The sequence below is a fragment of the Diadema antillarum genome, unplaced genomic scaffold (assembly GCF_040938485.1).
Source record: "Diadema antillarum isolate AM-2024a unplaced genomic scaffold, OU_Dant_1.0 seq00001182_RagTag, whole genome shotgun sequence".
Classification (NCBI taxonomy): Eukaryota; Metazoa; Echinodermata; class Echinoidea; order Diadematoida; family Diadematidae; genus Diadema; species Diadema antillarum.
The window spans coordinates 244,696-261,901 of NW_027271982.1; the positions used below are offsets into that span (position 1 = coordinate 244,696).

The 17,206-nt window shown below is 38.2% G+C and overlaps 1 protein-coding gene and 1 non-coding gene across 2 annotated transcripts in view; one reads left to right on the top strand and one right to left on the bottom strand.

The window, feature by feature from the left end:
- Positions 1–2,589, bottom strand: part of LOC139744474 (uncharacterized) — a 75,063-nt gene extending 72,474 nt beyond the window's left edge. Inside the window, exon 1 of the mRNA XM_071654909.1 lies at positions 2,440–2,589. The gene's annotated coding sequence lies outside the window, so the exon portion shown is untranslated. The remainder of the gene's footprint in view (positions 1–2,439) is intronic.
- A 433-nt stretch (positions 2,590–3,022) lies between these two features.
- Trnaq-cug (transfer RNA glutamine (anticodon CUG)) lies at positions 3,023–3,094 on the top strand. Its single transcript has one exon. It is a non-coding gene; the product is annotated as a tRNA-Gln (tRNA).
- Positions 3,095–17,206: the final 14,112 nt, after the last annotated feature.

Below are 17,206 nucleotides of genomic sequence, written 5' to 3' on the forward strand. Positions count from 1 at the left end.
TTAATTTCCCTCCCATAAGATCCGCCCCTGGTGAAAAGCGCCTGGAGTCGGGCTCCAGCAGTAAACGTGTCTCTTCGACTTTCATAATTTGTGGTCTAGTGGATAAGACTTCCGCCGCTCCCAATCGGAGGACCCGAGTTCGATTCGCGCCCAATGCTTACGTCCTTGTTCTCGATCCCGGTGTATAAATGGGTATCTGTCAACGCTAGGATATCCACAGTAATAATGGCAGAACCCTCTGTTCGAGCAGTGCGACAACACTGAAGAGGCTACCCTGGATAAAGAAGACCTTTTTATTACTATTATTATTAATGCTGAAGAATGGCTTCTTTTGTAGCGCACCCCACTCGCCCCTCGAGTTGAGACGGCAGAGTAAAAAGTAAATTCAACGAAGTTATATGAGTTACACACATTTAGATTATTAGTGTACGACTTAGCCTAATTGCCGTTATGAAAAATCGAGATATATTTTCCTTTATTTAGCTTATTTGTCCTTCTGTTTTTCTATTCTTGTATAAGCAGACGCACCAAACCTTGACCGACTGTGCGAAAATACATCGAAATTATCAGGGGCATTGAAGAATTGGCGCAAGCGAGCACAGCGCAGCGGGAGACCGACGTACGGGGGCTACTCAGTATCCTTCGGCAAATCAAGGCCTACTAGTACATCTTCAAGTCGTTCTTTTCCGAGATTGAATATCACATAAAATCAGTTGGTATGATTTCTATCACATAACGTAAATGTAAGAAGGCTACCTAGAAATCAACTACAAAAAATACCAAGAAAGTCGTACAACAAAACAAAACAAAACCGATTTCCCAAGGATTTCGCCCTAAGTTTTTCCCGTCGAAGGGGCGTGGGAGGTACCATTGACCTACCATTGTACGAGAACACACACACACACACACACACACAAACATTCCGCTGCCCCTCTCAGTCGTGAAAATAAAAAATAAAAAATCGTTTGTGAGTAGTTCATTTATTCAAAATTTATTTGGTGGTAAAGTATCATAAATGATGATTTTCGGACCAGGAGGAAAACTATATAAGATCATATGGGACTTCAGTGACATATAGAGCTCAACTTTTTGATAGCATATCTCGTTACAAAAACAAACAAAGTAAAAAAAAAAAAAACACACACACACAAACTTTACTTTTACAGAACCCATGCCGGCCAGTCGACACTTGCGATATCAGCGTGTTTATTTTTTTCATTTTTTTGTAACAAAATCGCTACAAATCTCGTACAAACTTTTTTACCATATAGTATGGATCATGCTTTTTTAATGCTCATCCAATATGATAGGGCCTACGTCTGATCTAGCTGCGACATGTGCTCTCTTTTACGCCAAGCAAACTGTAGCTGTTTTTAGATTATTGCAGAAGACGATGTGGTAACACACACACACACACACAGAAAGACAGACAGACGCTAACACGCAGGCGCTCAAAACACGCACGATATGGCCAAAGAGAGAGAGACACAGAGAAAGAGAGAGAAGAAGAGATAAAAATGTCAATCATAGTGACGTATTACAATATTAATATATTCGAGGCGAGGTAAGAGTCGCGGTGTTGTCACACAATTAAAACATACAGGTCATGAATATCGAGTGCCATGCAATGTACTTAGTATACATTGTACTATGTATCTGTGTCAATAGGGAGACACGTAAGGCCTACAAAGTGAACTGTAACTGAAATGACAGAGTACCTCGGTGCGTCATGGACTTACTATTAATTTTATCTGATGTGAATATATTCACGTTGCCAAATAGATTAATCACATGCTGATGCGATTTGGAGATATGGATCGCGTCTACTTTTTCAAGGGGGGTTCATGTTGGTTTGATGGTGTTTGAATGAATCAGCGAGAAGACAGAATTTGATTTCATTTATGGATAACCAATGTTAGTCCGCCGCAATATCATTGGTCGACGCAGTTAGCTTGAACATAATATATTAGTGCATGTGCTTCTTGATGAGTTATATGCATGGGATTATAGCTCCATGATATGTGTTATACGTATAGTTCGTGCCTATAAACCAGCGCTATCGCGCTATGTGCTGTCTCCATGGGGTGTATTGAGCCAGAGCGCACGTTCGAACACAGAATGAATGAGTCATTTCTTGATAGAATACATTTGCAGTTGTCAAACGAGGGTAAAACATACGATATTCTGCGTTGAGGATGCATTTTCGGTGCATAGAGGTATGGTTACAGTTTTCCAGATCGCCGCCACAGACCGTCGGGACACACCCCATTCTTGTGCCATCGAAAAAGTAAACAAAATTGTTTTCGAACAAGTGGTAGCCAGCCGATCGCTGCTGGGCCTTACTTACACTATTGACTATACATGCTATGCAGCGATTGTAATGACGAGTATGTCCAAGAAAAATCAAGGTTAACGCCACAGAAGTGAAAACACACTTACCAACTTTTCGAGAAATCCGTAGAAGGATGGTCAATAGATGTAATCCAAAACTTCGTAACTTATTCCTTCAATTCGGGACCGAGAACGTAATCACTTATAAAGTTATACCGATCTGCCGTCTGCGCTCTTCGAATATAGCCACTCGGTCGGTCAACGGGAGATACAGTTTAGTACATAGAGAGCGGAGTCGCGCAAGATCTGCTCAAGCATAATACATGTACTCTGACAACAATACAGAACTTTCGTGCCTGCTCCATGATGTCATGTGTGGAAGCACCCATAGATGAATATTCATGAGTGAATCACAGCTGGGTAATGTAATTGGTCGACAAGTAAGCGTGCGGCTCGGTCTGTATACCCATATAAGGAACGCCTAATATAGTGTCGCGAAGAAGGCTTTGTCTTTGAATGAAAATACGAAACAGGCAAACTATCATGAAAAATTCATCATGCAATTATGATCCATGCTTTATACAAATTCGGTTTGGAACGTGATGATTTTGAAACGTCGAATGTGTCCTGGCTGAATGAAATGCATTAATCTATTCTATATAAATACTAAATTGCCCAACTGTGCAGAGCAGGTCTTGTGGTGTAACGGTTAGCACCCAGGACTCTGAATCCTGTGATCCGAGTTCGAATCTCGGCAAGACCTTAATTTTTTTTCTTTTTTTCCTTTAGTCCTCTGTTGTATTCAATTTTTCATTTACTTTGACTTTATCATTTTGCTTGAGTTTATTAAATATTTCGTGTTATTTATATATATTATGTATAATGGGTACGGTGTGTGTGCATCTAACGTTCATAGTGTAGTTCATAGGGGCCTACGTGTATGCCTTGTTAATATTAGTCAGACATAATATTATCTGGCAAGATCCAGGCAAAGGGAGTGGAGATTTGGAGTTAGGTACTTTATAACATGTGAGGGCATTCCAGGATCCCTTTATTAATTACAACAGGGATGGAAAAGAGACCACATTCCCGGTAATTGGCGGAAACGTTATTTCCATTTAAAGGGAAATATACCGATATGATGAGTATAGGACACATCAGTGAAGTTTGAGGAAAGTCGAGAAATCTGTTCCAAAGCTTTGAATCATTGTTCGAATTGGAATGGTTGTTTTTGTTTTGTTGTGTTATGTTTTGCTTTGTTTTGTTTTGTTTTGTTTTGTTTTGTTTTGTTTTGTTTTGCTTTTTTTCGGGGGGGGGGGGGTCAAATCCACGTACCTTAATCTCTGGACTAAACTATTATAGCTTGTGATATCAAGAAAAATATGAGCATGATAGATATAAAAAAATAATGAAAAATTTACATACTTTCGTCTTGTTACAAAATAAAAGTGTATTATAATTACGGATATTCCCCTGCCTTTTGAAGGCGATGATGATATCGCTCTTTCTTTATGTAAGAAAAGATTACTATGAGGACTTCCTTTTAGATTTTAACGTTTATCTGATTCTACACAATTAACATCGACTGTCGTATAACCTCTTTATCCAAACTTATCCAAACTATATATACAAATTTAGTCTGCTGCATATTCGTTTAGAGACAATTCTAACTTGCGTTAAAAGCATATTTCTGTCTTCTGAGGTATTTTCGGAAGAAAAATTTTCCTGAAACTTGGATCCTGTGAACTTTATTGTTTTCTTTTCAAGGACAGTTCGCCGAAAGAAATTATATGTGGAAGGTGATTATAGCAATAGAAAGTCATCTGCCGAATGTAAAGGCATGCGATAGGATAAATTAATCAATATATTTATTTATTTTTTTAAACATGGTTTGAAATACTGCAAGCCATTCTTTCGGGATACTTTTTTTTTCCGTATTCAGACGTTATTATACAAGCAAGTTAATACATGTACCTCACGTTCAGAACTCTACGTGTAAGAAAAAGACTTAATTTCTGCACATGTCGTTTTGCAACAGTCCCTTGCACATTGTGAGAGCTTATCCGATTATCGGGCATTGGTACAAATTCTCCACGCTATGATTAAGCATAGCATGGACCTACAACGAACGTTGTATAGGTCTATGCCTCATGGAAAAAACAATCATATAGATATTCTTATTTTGATGATGTCGGCAGCTCTATATAGGGAAATACATTTAAGGCTTGTTTGATTTAAATTGTTTAGAATGCTCGTATTTCAAACCTATTCACTGAGATCATGAGATATATAGTTTGATAATAATTTAGACGTCTATAAGAGTTCATCAATATAGGAGTCCCATCCCAGGAATTCGATTTACTCAAGCAGATTCACCACCACTAAAAGTAGCCTGGTCTGAGCGTTGAGAAATTGCAAAATCACATTCAATGTGTTTGTTAGGAATAATTGCATAAAATTATATCACAATCCATGATTCAAACAATAGGCCTAGCTATGACTACATGTACTTCATTGTTCACCCGTTTATTTAGTGATCATGAGGGATAATAGAACGAGTGATGTGAGTCTTCTGGTAAGAAAAGGGAAACGGCAGATTGAGAGTATTCCATAGGAGGAGAGGATCCAGGAATTTCATGGGGGGGGGGGGGCGCAAAGCAGTTTATATTTCTGGTGCCACTTCCGGGTTTAAAAAAAAAACAAGAAAAAAAGATCAGCTGACAAGCGAAAGAACACAAAACAAAATATAAAGTTCACAAATTGTTTAGGTTTGAGAAGTTACTTCCAATTGCCTAATTTGTAGAACATAGGCCTGCAACAGTGGATGATCTTATCGAACGAGTATAGGTTCCTATACCTGTAACCGTCCGAGTCACGTGTTATCCGAGGTTTTTCGCTGTTTGTTGCGTGCAGTGTTTCACCAGGGAGGTGAGTTTCACAGCCGACAAATATCGCTATGACAACGCCATCTTCAAAAACTGTGAATGCACTTATAGGCCTACGGTTGATACCCAGGAAAGATATTAATAGAACGAAATAGGATGGCGAGAAAAGACAAGAAAAAGTAGCAAAAGGCTACCTGTTGTAATTGTATAGGCCCTCTGGCAGATCTTTTTGGTATCAGAGTGGACGTATATCCGTAGTGAAGAAATATTACATGACAAGTGATTAAGTTGACTGGGGGAAGTTAGAAAGAAAGAGATCAAGGAAAGTAAGCAGAAAATATAAATTCTATAATTCTTTCCTATGTTCATGAAGTCATAAGTTCGTAAATAGCGACTTGTTTTTAATATTATGTTTGCGATGTGAATGTGTTATGATACCATCCGGCAGTCAAATCGGAACGAACGCGAAGGAGTGCACGATGAAAATACCGGATAATCGTTAATATCCCAGGCCCCTGGGAACAACTTTTTTTTTTCATAGGGGTGCTGAACCCCTGAGCCCCCCGACAGGTTGCCGGACCATAAGAAGCGTGTCATTATGAGGGGAGGATGTATTTCACCAAATCCTTACACTCTCACGCTGATATTAGCACCTCTCAAACAAAATAATTGAGTGGGTGCCTAAGTAATATAGGTTTTCCCGGTCAATTTCATACTTTTGTCATTCAAGTTCCTATTCCGAGCATTCGATTTCACGCATTCCACGCTCGCAGCACTGAATCAGCAATCAAATTCAAAATCCGGTCATTCGAATTCACTATCCGAGCATTCAAATTCACTGTCGGAGCATTCAAATTCACTATCGGAGCACACTATCGGAACATTCAAATTCACTATCGGAGCATTCAAATTTAAGAGAGGAGCACGCATTTCATCAATGAGCAGTTAAATTCATGTCAAGCTGGCGACGGAATCTCGTCGGTCATTCAAATTCGTGAATAGGCAACCATGTTCCAAATAACTGCATTCAATTTAAAAGAAGTCCTGAATTTAGTAGGTTTGGGGTCGTGTAATGCATGTGTTTCTCATTTGGCTTTGAATATATTGGGATTTACGATGATTATTTATTTTGCAGTAGAGGTCCACCTGATCATTGACAATTTTGAACTCGCGCTTAGCAAATAGGAATATACAGGCACATGTCCCTCGGATTGGACCTAAAATGGAGGTCCCATGTGTAAGAGAGTCACAACTCATGCACGTAAAAGATCCCACTTCATTTATTCATCGCAAAGAGTAGAACATCAAACTGGACCCCATATTATGGAAGACCAGCTTTTTCAGCTGAATATTGGTTTATATCCAGCCATCTTCTTTGATGGAAAACGAAACAAACAAGCAAAAGGCACTGTATAGGCCTACAGACGAGCATAATACGGAGGGTTGGTTGACACTTTCGAGAAAAAAAAAACAATTTCGACTATATTGAAACTGATACTTAAACATTTTATACGTGTTGTTTGTTGTGTATTGCTGTCTTATTGATTTACTTTTGCGGGACTATGTGAGATCATTGTGTGTCAGTTTGTCTTTAAATTTATGAATTGTCGTTATCATGATTATGTGATTGGTGTTGGGACGTTATCAGCATGCAGTATCACCAAGAAATATGATTACTAGTCGTTGTGTTGCTTGGATGCACTACTGATTGGACATTGCAATTTGAAATTTAGTGAGATGAAAAACAAAGAATACATGAACAGAGAACAATGTAGAACCTGTAAGTAACCATAATTACACTATATGCAAGCCTTTATTGGTTGTGTTGGCCCTTTTCCCTTTCTTAAAAGTCTACTCCATTTTCCTCGTTAAGTTGATTGCACGAAGTAGGAACTTGATAGCCTAAAAATGAATTTGAACGCTCATTGGGACTATCATGTGACTATCGCATGAATTTGAATGCACGAGTAGGAAAGTCGGTGCTCGCATTTTGAAATTGAATGCCCAATCGTGAATTTGATTTCACGAAAACGAAATAGAACGCACATGAATGAAATTGATCGCTCGGATTCTGAATTTGAATGCCCGAATATTTTCGCGTGCGTGCGCTACGTGAATTTGAATGCACATTAATGAATTTGAGTGACAAAAGTATGAAATTGACCGGGAAAACCTATAATAAAAAAATTGAATAAAGAAATATGCCTTTATCATTATCATAATAATAATAGTAATTATTATTATTATTTATTTGGCCGTACAATTGCAATATGATATACATACAGGGGTCTATGTATAAAGATATTATGCTCATTTGAAAATAAGCAATTGCTCGACTTCGATTCTGATCTCCACTCTGGCACAATCAATGGGAAAAATTCAATTCCGCTGCCTTCTCAAATCGAGGGATTGAAGACTATCGGTACAACTATAAACAACGCAAAAAGTGAGGAAACTCCATTTTGATCTGTTATATTTCTGTAAAATTAGAATAATAGGCATCTTGTTTTGGTATCGTCTTACAGCTTGAACAATTCTCTATGCGACAGTACCATATACTTGATGATTTGTTGAATGGGGAGTGTGCAGGCTGCGTAATTATTGTGTGGAAGGATCAAAAACAAAATGTTGGTGAATGAGCGATATTTTGACTTTGAGTATACCTGATGATGTTCGGACAATTTAATGATTTGAATTCAATTTCATGATCATTCGCTATGTAAGCCAGAACTTTCAAATGACATCTGGATATCGCAAACACAGAACTGATCTTTCATATGTTTTATTATTATTATTATTATTATTATTTGATGGGGGAAGGTTGTCAAACATTCAAAGTCATCGGAAGACAGTAACACAAAGCGGACACTTTTCTTTCTTGTCGTCCCTGTAGCACAGCATTCGGCCCCATTTTGAAGATCATGATTCCGAGTTGGATCAGGTGGCTGCGGAACCTTTTTTTCAGTGTGTGTGTGTGTGTGGGGGGGGGGGGGGGGGGCAAGGGTAGTGCTCGTGATTGGGTCAAAGGTTAATGGTATATCCTCGCCCCCCCCCCCCCTCTCCATTGCTCCCACGGAAATTGTCTCTACAAGGAACCCTCGGAAAGGCATGGGTTTTGTCGTGATCTTTTTTTTTTGAGGGGGGGGGGATGGGGGTGGGGAAAGCTGCACCCCACGGTTCAGCAGCCCCTGCGGATACAATTCCACACACACAGCTTTAGCTATACCCTGCACAAAAACTGACTCGACTCGACTTTGATCAATATTGTATTTCTGTATAATTATGAGAGTAATAGTCGTCATGTTTGATATCATCTTAAAGCTTGAATTTTTTGTTGTTGTTCAACAGTACCACAATCTATGTATATGCTTAATAATACAATGGGCAAAATCAACGAAGCTATCGGCGTCCATGCCATCGTTGCGCTATGAGTAGGCATACTTATAATGGTACATGTATAACTGACTTCGTGTGATGTCTCAAGCGGCTCATCAAAGGGATGCACCAATCAGCATCGTGTGCGCGGTAAACACATGCGTTTATTATCCACTATGGTATAGAATCCACGGGTGCGCATGAAGAATTGCTATAAACAAAGAGATTTTAGTATGCAATTTATTCGTGTATAACCCATAGATATCACGGCTGCAGATACTCCTCTCTGCTATACCCATTACCCAGCATAAGTTTGGAAACTCGACTTTGATCAATTATATTTCTGTAATATATGTTTTCCCGTTCAATTTCATACTTTGTCATTCCAAGTCATTAATGTGCATTCAAATTCACACATGCAGGGCACTCTCTAAAAAAAATCGAGTGAAAATATTCACTCTAAAAAGAGTGAATACAAAAAAGAGTGAATTTCGAGTGAAATTGGAGTGAATTTTGAGTGAAAATGTTCATTTTCACTCATTTTGGAGTGACGTCAGGGATCACTCCAAAATCTTCGAGTGATCCCTGACGTCACTCCGAAATGAGTGAAAATGAGCATTTTCACTCAAAATTCACTCCAATTTCACTCGAAATTCACTCGTTTTTGTATTCACTCTTTTTAGAGTGAAAATTTTCACTCGATTTTTTTTTAGAGAGCACGCATGCGAAAATATTCGGGCATTCAAATTCAGAATCCGAGCGATCAATTTCATTTACGGGAGTTCTATTTCGTGTTCGTGAAAATCTAAATTCACGCTTGGGCGTTCAATTTCCAAAAGCGAGCATTTCATTTCCTATTCGTGCATTCAAATTTACGCGATAGTCATGTGATAGTTCCGATGAGCTTGTTTGGAGCGTTCAATTTCATTTTCAGGCGATCATGTTCCTATACTTCGTGCAATCAATTTAAAGGGTGTGTACAGTTCTGGTCGAGGTGAAGATTTAGCGTTTAACGTTTTGCGAGATATTCAGAAACCACTCTATGAGATGTCAAAGAGCATGCATGCAGTTCTAAGGGGTATCAAAAGTTTATTCGATGAAAATCAGTTTTGAAATGGCTGAGATATCCCAAAACAAGGTGAAACAAAGAGATCCTAATAAAGTTGTGGCATGTCGCCTTTTATTATTAGCATATTTTTGGATATCTCAGCCATTTGAAGACCAATTTTCATCAAATAAACGTTGAATCCTTCTTAGAATTACATGCTCTTTCATATTTCATAAGAGGCTTTTCATTATCTCACTTAGGAATGTTCAAAACATGAATCCCTACCCCAACCAGTACTGTACAGTCCCTTTAACGAGGAAAATGGAGTAGACTTTTTTAAGAAAGGAGAAGGGCATACACTACCAATGAAGGCTTGCATAGTGTAATTATTATTGTTTAAAAGGTTCTACATTGTTCTCTGTACATGTATTCTTTGTTTTTCATCTCAATAAATTTCATTGCAAGGTCCAATCAGCAGTGCATCCGAACAACACAAATACAATCTAATCATATTTCTTGATGATACTGCATGCTGACAACGCCCCAACACTAACCACATAATGACAATGCATCAATTTAAAGACAAACTGACACACAATGATCTCACATAGTCCCGCAAAAGTAAACCAATAAGATAGCAAGAAACAACAAGCAAGACGTATGTTCATGTTATCAGTTTAATAGTCGAAATTGCTTTTTCCCCCGAAGGTGTCAACCAACCTTCCGTATTATCATGCTCGTCTGTATAGGCCTATACAGTGCCTGGAAATGTTTGTTTGTTTGTTTGTTTGTTTGTTTGTTTGTTTGTTTGTTTCATTTTCCATCAAGAAGATGACTGAATAGCTCATATTCAGCTACAATAGCTGGTCTTCCATGGGGTCCAGTTGGATGTAAGGTGGGACCACTTCACCGGGTTAAACACCCTCCTCTTTGCGATGAATAAAATGAAGTGGGATCTTTTGCGTGGACTTGTGACTCTCTCATGCATGCACGGGACCTCCATTTTATGTCCTTATCCGAGGGTCATGTGCCTGTATATTCCTTTTCGTGAAGCTCGAGTTCAAATTTTTCAATGATAAAGGTGGACCTATACTGCAAAATAAATTATCTTCATCATAAATTCCAATATATTCAAAGCTAAATGAAAAAATACACACAATATACAGCCCCAAACTAACTAAATTCAGGACTTCTTTTCAATTGAATGCAGTTAATATTTGGAACATGGTTGCCTATTCACAAAATTTGAATGACCGACGAGATTCCGTCGCCAGCTTGACATGAATTTACATGCTCATTGCTGAAATGTGTGCTCCTCTTCTAAATTTGAATGCTCCGATAGTGAATTTGAATGCTCCGACAGTGAATTTGAATGCTCCGATAATGAATTTGAATGCTCCGATAATACGAATGACCGGATTTTGAATTTGATTACTGATTCAGTGCTGCGAGCGTGGAATGCATGAAATCGAATGCTCGGAATACGAACTTGAATGACGAAAGTATGAAATTGACCGGGAAAACCTATATTAGAATAATATTCGTCATGCTTGGTATCATCTTAAAGCTTGAATAATTCTTACAAAAGGTAGGGTCCTCAAAGGAAGCTCGACTTTGATCGAGTATATTTCTGTAACATCAGAATAACAGTCGTCATGGCTGGTATCATGTTAACGGTTGAACAAATGGTATAAAGGAAACTCCACTTTGATGAATTATATTTCTGTAATGTTAGAATGCTGGTCATCATGACATGTATGCTATATATTGCCATCTTAAAGCTTGAAAATGCTTACATAAAAGGTGATGAAGCTCGACTTTGATCAATTAAGCCCATATTTATGTAATATTAGAATAGCTGTATTCGTCATGTTTGGTATCATCTTAAGTATAGCTTGAACAATTCTTACAAAATATAAGGGTCCTTAAGGGAAGCTCGACTTTGATCGATTATATTTCTGTAACATCAGAATAACAGTCGCCATGACTGGTACCATGTTAATGGCTGAACAAATGGTATATAAGGATACTTAACTTTGATCAATTATATTTCTGTAGTGTTAAAATACTATATAGATAGTCGTCATGTATGACATATTATTGTCATCTTAAAGCTGAATTTGAACAATGCTTATAAATATAAAAGGTGAGGAAGCTCGACTTTGATCGATTAAGCCCATATTTTTGTAATATTAGAATAACAGTTGTCATGTTTGGTATCACCCTAAAAGAAAGCTTATACTGTCTTCACTTTTGACCGCATGGTCCGAGCGATATAGGACCCATTATGCACACCATGCAATGCCATGTCTCGGTGATGTCATTGTGTTCTTAGTACTCATACATTCAAACTCGTTCCTTGAACTCTCAATAAAATAACTATAGATCTCACAATACGCAACAGGTGTCCACAATCAAACCCATGAAACAATGTTCTGTGGTTTGGTGATGTATCTTTTTATTGTAATTTCACCAGGGTAATCATTGTTGATATTTCATTAGGTGGGTTTATGCCTCCAATTTGTTTTTCTTTCTTTTTGGAAACTTTCTGTTTCTTTCGTTGTTCACATAATGTATTCTAAATTTTGGTTGCAAAAATTTCTAAAGCCTCTTAATCGATGAATTCATCATACTAATTCTTAAAATTTAGCAATGCATCTCAGAAGATTAAAGTTCATGTTTCTCGATCAAATTGGCCATCTAATACTTTCTTTCTGAATTTCTGCAGTTTTTTTTTTTCAATAAAGATCCATCTAATTTTCTCCAATCTACGATAATGCAGTAAAACTTGAAGTGCTACCTATACATAGCAGTAATCATCTTGAAAGTGTTCCTCCACATCATTATAACAGAAAAACAGAGAAACTAGTACACATTCACAGAGAAACTACTGATCAGAGGTTTCGTGCTGTGCGTGCAGAGATAAAACTACTGATCAGAGATTTTTCTTAAATTGCTCTTGCAGAGTTAAAAACCTCTGGTCAGTATAGTTTTGCATTGATAGTGCAAAGTTGAACCTCTGATAAGTGGTTTTTCTGTTGTTTGCACAGAGTAAAAACCTGTGATAAGGGGTTTTCTGACTTTTACAACACGTGGCGTTCCATAAGCTAGGCGATTTCATGCATGTCATGTATACTATCAAAGTAGAGGTCGATTATTTCTTAATTGAGTTTTTAACATCATAAAATAATGTGTTTTTGATGATATTTGCCCCGACATCATATGAGAAATATAGCACACTGAAGGGTTTTAAAGCTTATCAAAGGGACACTTTTGAAAATGATGCTCTTTGTTTTGTTTTGTTTTTTTTGTCAAAAATAAATCTTGCAGTGTTTTAGTTAGTTCTTCATGAGATGAATACATAGATGCAGGCAGTTATCCTTGATTAAGGGGGTGTCATCATCACCGTATTGCCTACAAAGTGCTGTATAAGACTTTGATTTATCAAACAGATTAACTTTATGCATTTTGCGCTGTTTCAATGGTAGCCAAAACAAAGAAATACATGAAAATACCACAATCATTCAAAGTTGTGTGACAATGATGACTATACGTATAAAGATCTAGCACCACAAGAACATAATAAGAAAACAATTTGTATATAGTTAAGCAGAGTGAGAGGGGGTAGAGAAGGGGATGTAGAGGGGGGGGGGGGGGAGGGATTTGACAGAATAGATCAACATAAACCAGTAGAGCTTGTATGGGATAAATACTTCCCATTGACTTGTGTGCATTACATGCATACTCTATATATAGCCTGTAGGGCTCACATGGGTAAATAATTCCCCACAGAGACGTGTGTTAAAATTCAAAATTAAAAAAATTCTGTAAAATAGCTGGAAAAAATGAGGTATTTCATCTTCACTAACCTGATGGATAAGTGAGATATACCCTTTCATCCATCAAATTTCCAAGGCGAGTTCTTCAGCTCAAACTCTGTCCAAGGGTCTGCAAATCCAGACTACGAGCTCTTTTCACTCAAAAAATCAACTTTTTTTCTGTATAACAAATTATGCACCCAATGAAATATAGTCCCTTCAAATTCCACGAGAAAAACTTTCATCTTCCAACCAAAATGCAGTTTGTAGAGGAATTCATACTCAATTTATCTCCAGCTATTCATTTTTTTTTTTTTTTGCCAAACTGCATTATTGATTTTTTTTTCTTCATTTATTTTGGTATCTTTGGTACGATTTTGTGAAGGGGTCTGGGACATTCCATTTTATTTACAGGTGTGAACCCTGTCTGGGACAGAAACACCGAAGTCGAAGTGATACCTTCGCACAGGAAAATGGCACCCGGAAATGCATGTCACATATCATGTGCAGGAATTTTTCCTGGTTGAGGGGGCGACACTCAAGCGAGGAAGCCCCTTGCCACACGAGGGAACTTCTGAACTTTTAGTGAAATTCAACGACTTGGTGCACACTTTTTGTGTTAATTTTTCAATCGAAAAAGTAAAAAAAAAAAAAAAAAGAGTATCCAGGGACATCGGGCCGTATGCATAAAAAGTAGCAATTGCTTTTGCTGGCCTTTTGCTTGAATCCGTATGCATGAAAATAAGCAATTGGTTGCGAGCAAAAGCTTTTGCTTGCTGCCTGCGAGCAATATTGTTTTGAGACCAAATGTTTGCTTAAAAACGTATGCATAAAACATAATTATAATATACCTTTTGCTTGTGCAGGACAAGCAAACGGTTTGAGTACAAGCAAAAGGTTATGCATATGGATTTTAGCAATTGCTTGAGCTTGATCTTTTGCTTGACAAGCTTGTGCTTGTGCTTGAAGCTATTGCTTGCAAGTTATTGCTACTTTTTTATGCGTACGGCCCAGTGTTGATGGCTAAATCTGTCACCTCTTCTCTACGTGTGCGTCTATTCACTGTGTACTAAGTCTATGGATGTGGATTGAGTGGTGAGGGGGTGTATCCCCCTCCCACGTGAGAGAACCTTTTGTGTAACTTATTGAAATTTTTAACACCACTCACCAGCTATGACAAAATAACGGTAGTAAATGCATGGAGATGTGATAGATATCAGTGGTGGATGGGGGGGGGGGGGGGGGGGTAGGGGGTTTTAACCCCCTTGGGATCCTTTTTTAATGCTTTTTTTTGTTTTTGTGGGCTTAATAATTATAACCCCCCTTTTTTGCTTTTTTTTTTTTGCTTATCAGCAGATTTGGGGGAAAGAAGTTTATAGCAACAAAAAAATGTAAAGACTTTTTTTAGCTCGTCATGACCCATCATCATTGGGTTTTCACCCCCCCCCCCCCCCCCCCCAGCAAAAAACTAGATTCGTCCCTGGATATCACGATACATATCTTGTCATGTGTATTCTCACACCGGGGATAATGAGAAAATAATTGGAAATCACAAGACAAAACAATTACAAAAACTACATTAACTTTTAAATTGTTGCGTGAATTATTTGAAAACTTAACGTGGTTTGATTTTTTTTTTTTTTTTTTTTTTTTTAGGGGGTGGCAACTTTTCACTGAATTTATGAAAATTTCTTCAAGTCTGCCGTAACTATATACTTTGGATATGATTATGATGCGTCATATTGTCCTGAAATCAGATTCCTTGTTTTTGAGAGACTATAATATGTATACTGAGAATCTGCTGAGTGTCTACGAAAGCGGAATTTTGAAAAAAGTTTGAAAAACTAATAGTAAAAAGTAAAAGGGACAGCCAAAATGCACATCAAAAACTCCGGCACAAAATAATTTTCATAGCCTTTACAAACGGGCTTGTGCTCGCCAAATCATAACAAGACATTTTCAGATTCTTTTTATGTCATACCAAAAAAGGGACCTTCAGCCATCCACTATATGAACATTTACTGAAAGTATCACACTTATTCCTCCGGGCGGGGGACTTTTCAAAACTGTCATTTATAAGCACCTTCATAATTACAGATCGAAGACAAACTATAAAAAGATTAAACATAATTTGTTTGCAAACCCCCGGCTGGCTGATGCTGGCCGGAGTGCAGCATCCTCGGCTAAGCATATGTGAATGCCATAAAGTGTATACTGCTTGGATACCCCTAACCCCAGGCCATGCCCTTGCCATTATTACCACGATTGACTAATCAAACAATTATGTTATATCTTGTATTAATGTCTTATATCAGGACAAAATTTTTCTTCTCTAGCTAAGAATTGATAGGATGATAGGTGTAACAGCTAGGGCTTGCTCCAGCATACTGTAACAGGCACATACAATTTTGTATAATTATGATATAAAAGTAGGCCTATGTGCAGGCATGGAGCTATAACACATTAATTTTGTTGTAGCTTCATGGTGCAGGCATTTAAACTGTACTCTCTCTCACACACACACACACATACACACACACACACCATCTTTCAATCAATGGGCTCAGTCAAGGTTCTCTATAGACCTTCCTTTCATTATTGTAATTGATATAATAACTTGGCCAAATTTTCACTGAACCAAGTGTATCTTTTTTTTTCTTCTTCAGAGACATTGCATAAGCATACAAATGAACATGCCTGATTATAGTCAACTACAGTACTCTTGTACTAGGATACTAGTTAATAGATGGGCACGCATAAGTTGGGGGTTTATTTTTCATAGGGGTGCTATGCCTCCCCCCCCCCCCCCCTTCTCCATAAAGTCAGGGGTGCCGCAGCACCCCCAGCACCCCCGGCTCCCAGGGGCACTTCCACTTCGAAGGGGACTGTACGCACGTCACAGTACTGGTTGAGGTGGGGATTCAGGTTTATAACATTTCTAAGTGAGATAATGAGAAACCTCTTATGAAATATGAAAGAGCGTGTAATTTGAAGAAGGATTCAACATTTATTTGATGAAAATTGGTTTTCAAATGGCTGAGATATCCAAAAAAGCGATAATAATAAAAGGTGACAGGCCACGCCTTTTATTAGGATCACTTCGTTTCACCTTGTTTTGGGATATCTCGGCCATTTCAAAACCGATTTTCATCAAATAGATTTTTGATACCCCTTAGAATTGCATGCTCTTTGACATCTCATAGAGTGTTTCTGAATATCTCGCAAAACTTTAAAAGTTAAATCCTCACCTCAACCAGAACCGTGTGTGCCAGTTTACGTTTGGGGCAGTGATTTCATCAATGTTGCAGCTTCAATCTCTCTTAAGAACATCATGCTCAAATCGTTCTATATCAAACAAGCCATTGATTGATTGTACACTCGACTTCTTTGCATTACACGAGCACGACCAGACAGCTAGTAGTAGTAGTGCAGTATTCTACCAAACTTTGTACTTTGGAGGTCCCACGTGGATTACGGAGCATCTCAGCTTGATTGCATCAGCTGTGTGACGCCATACGTCGTAGGTATTGCTCACAGTGCGTTGATGGTACGTACGTGTGGCGTACGTACCGTCGATAGGTACTGATCAAGATCGAGAGAGACACTTGCGTGAGAAACATGGCTGACGGCAATGAGATTGCAGACAGGAAGGTGCTTCAAGAGAAAATCAGGACTCAGGGAGAGATTGTCCGCAAATTGAAAGCAGAGAATGCAGATAAAGAGAAGGTAGCTATCAGATGAAACGAGTG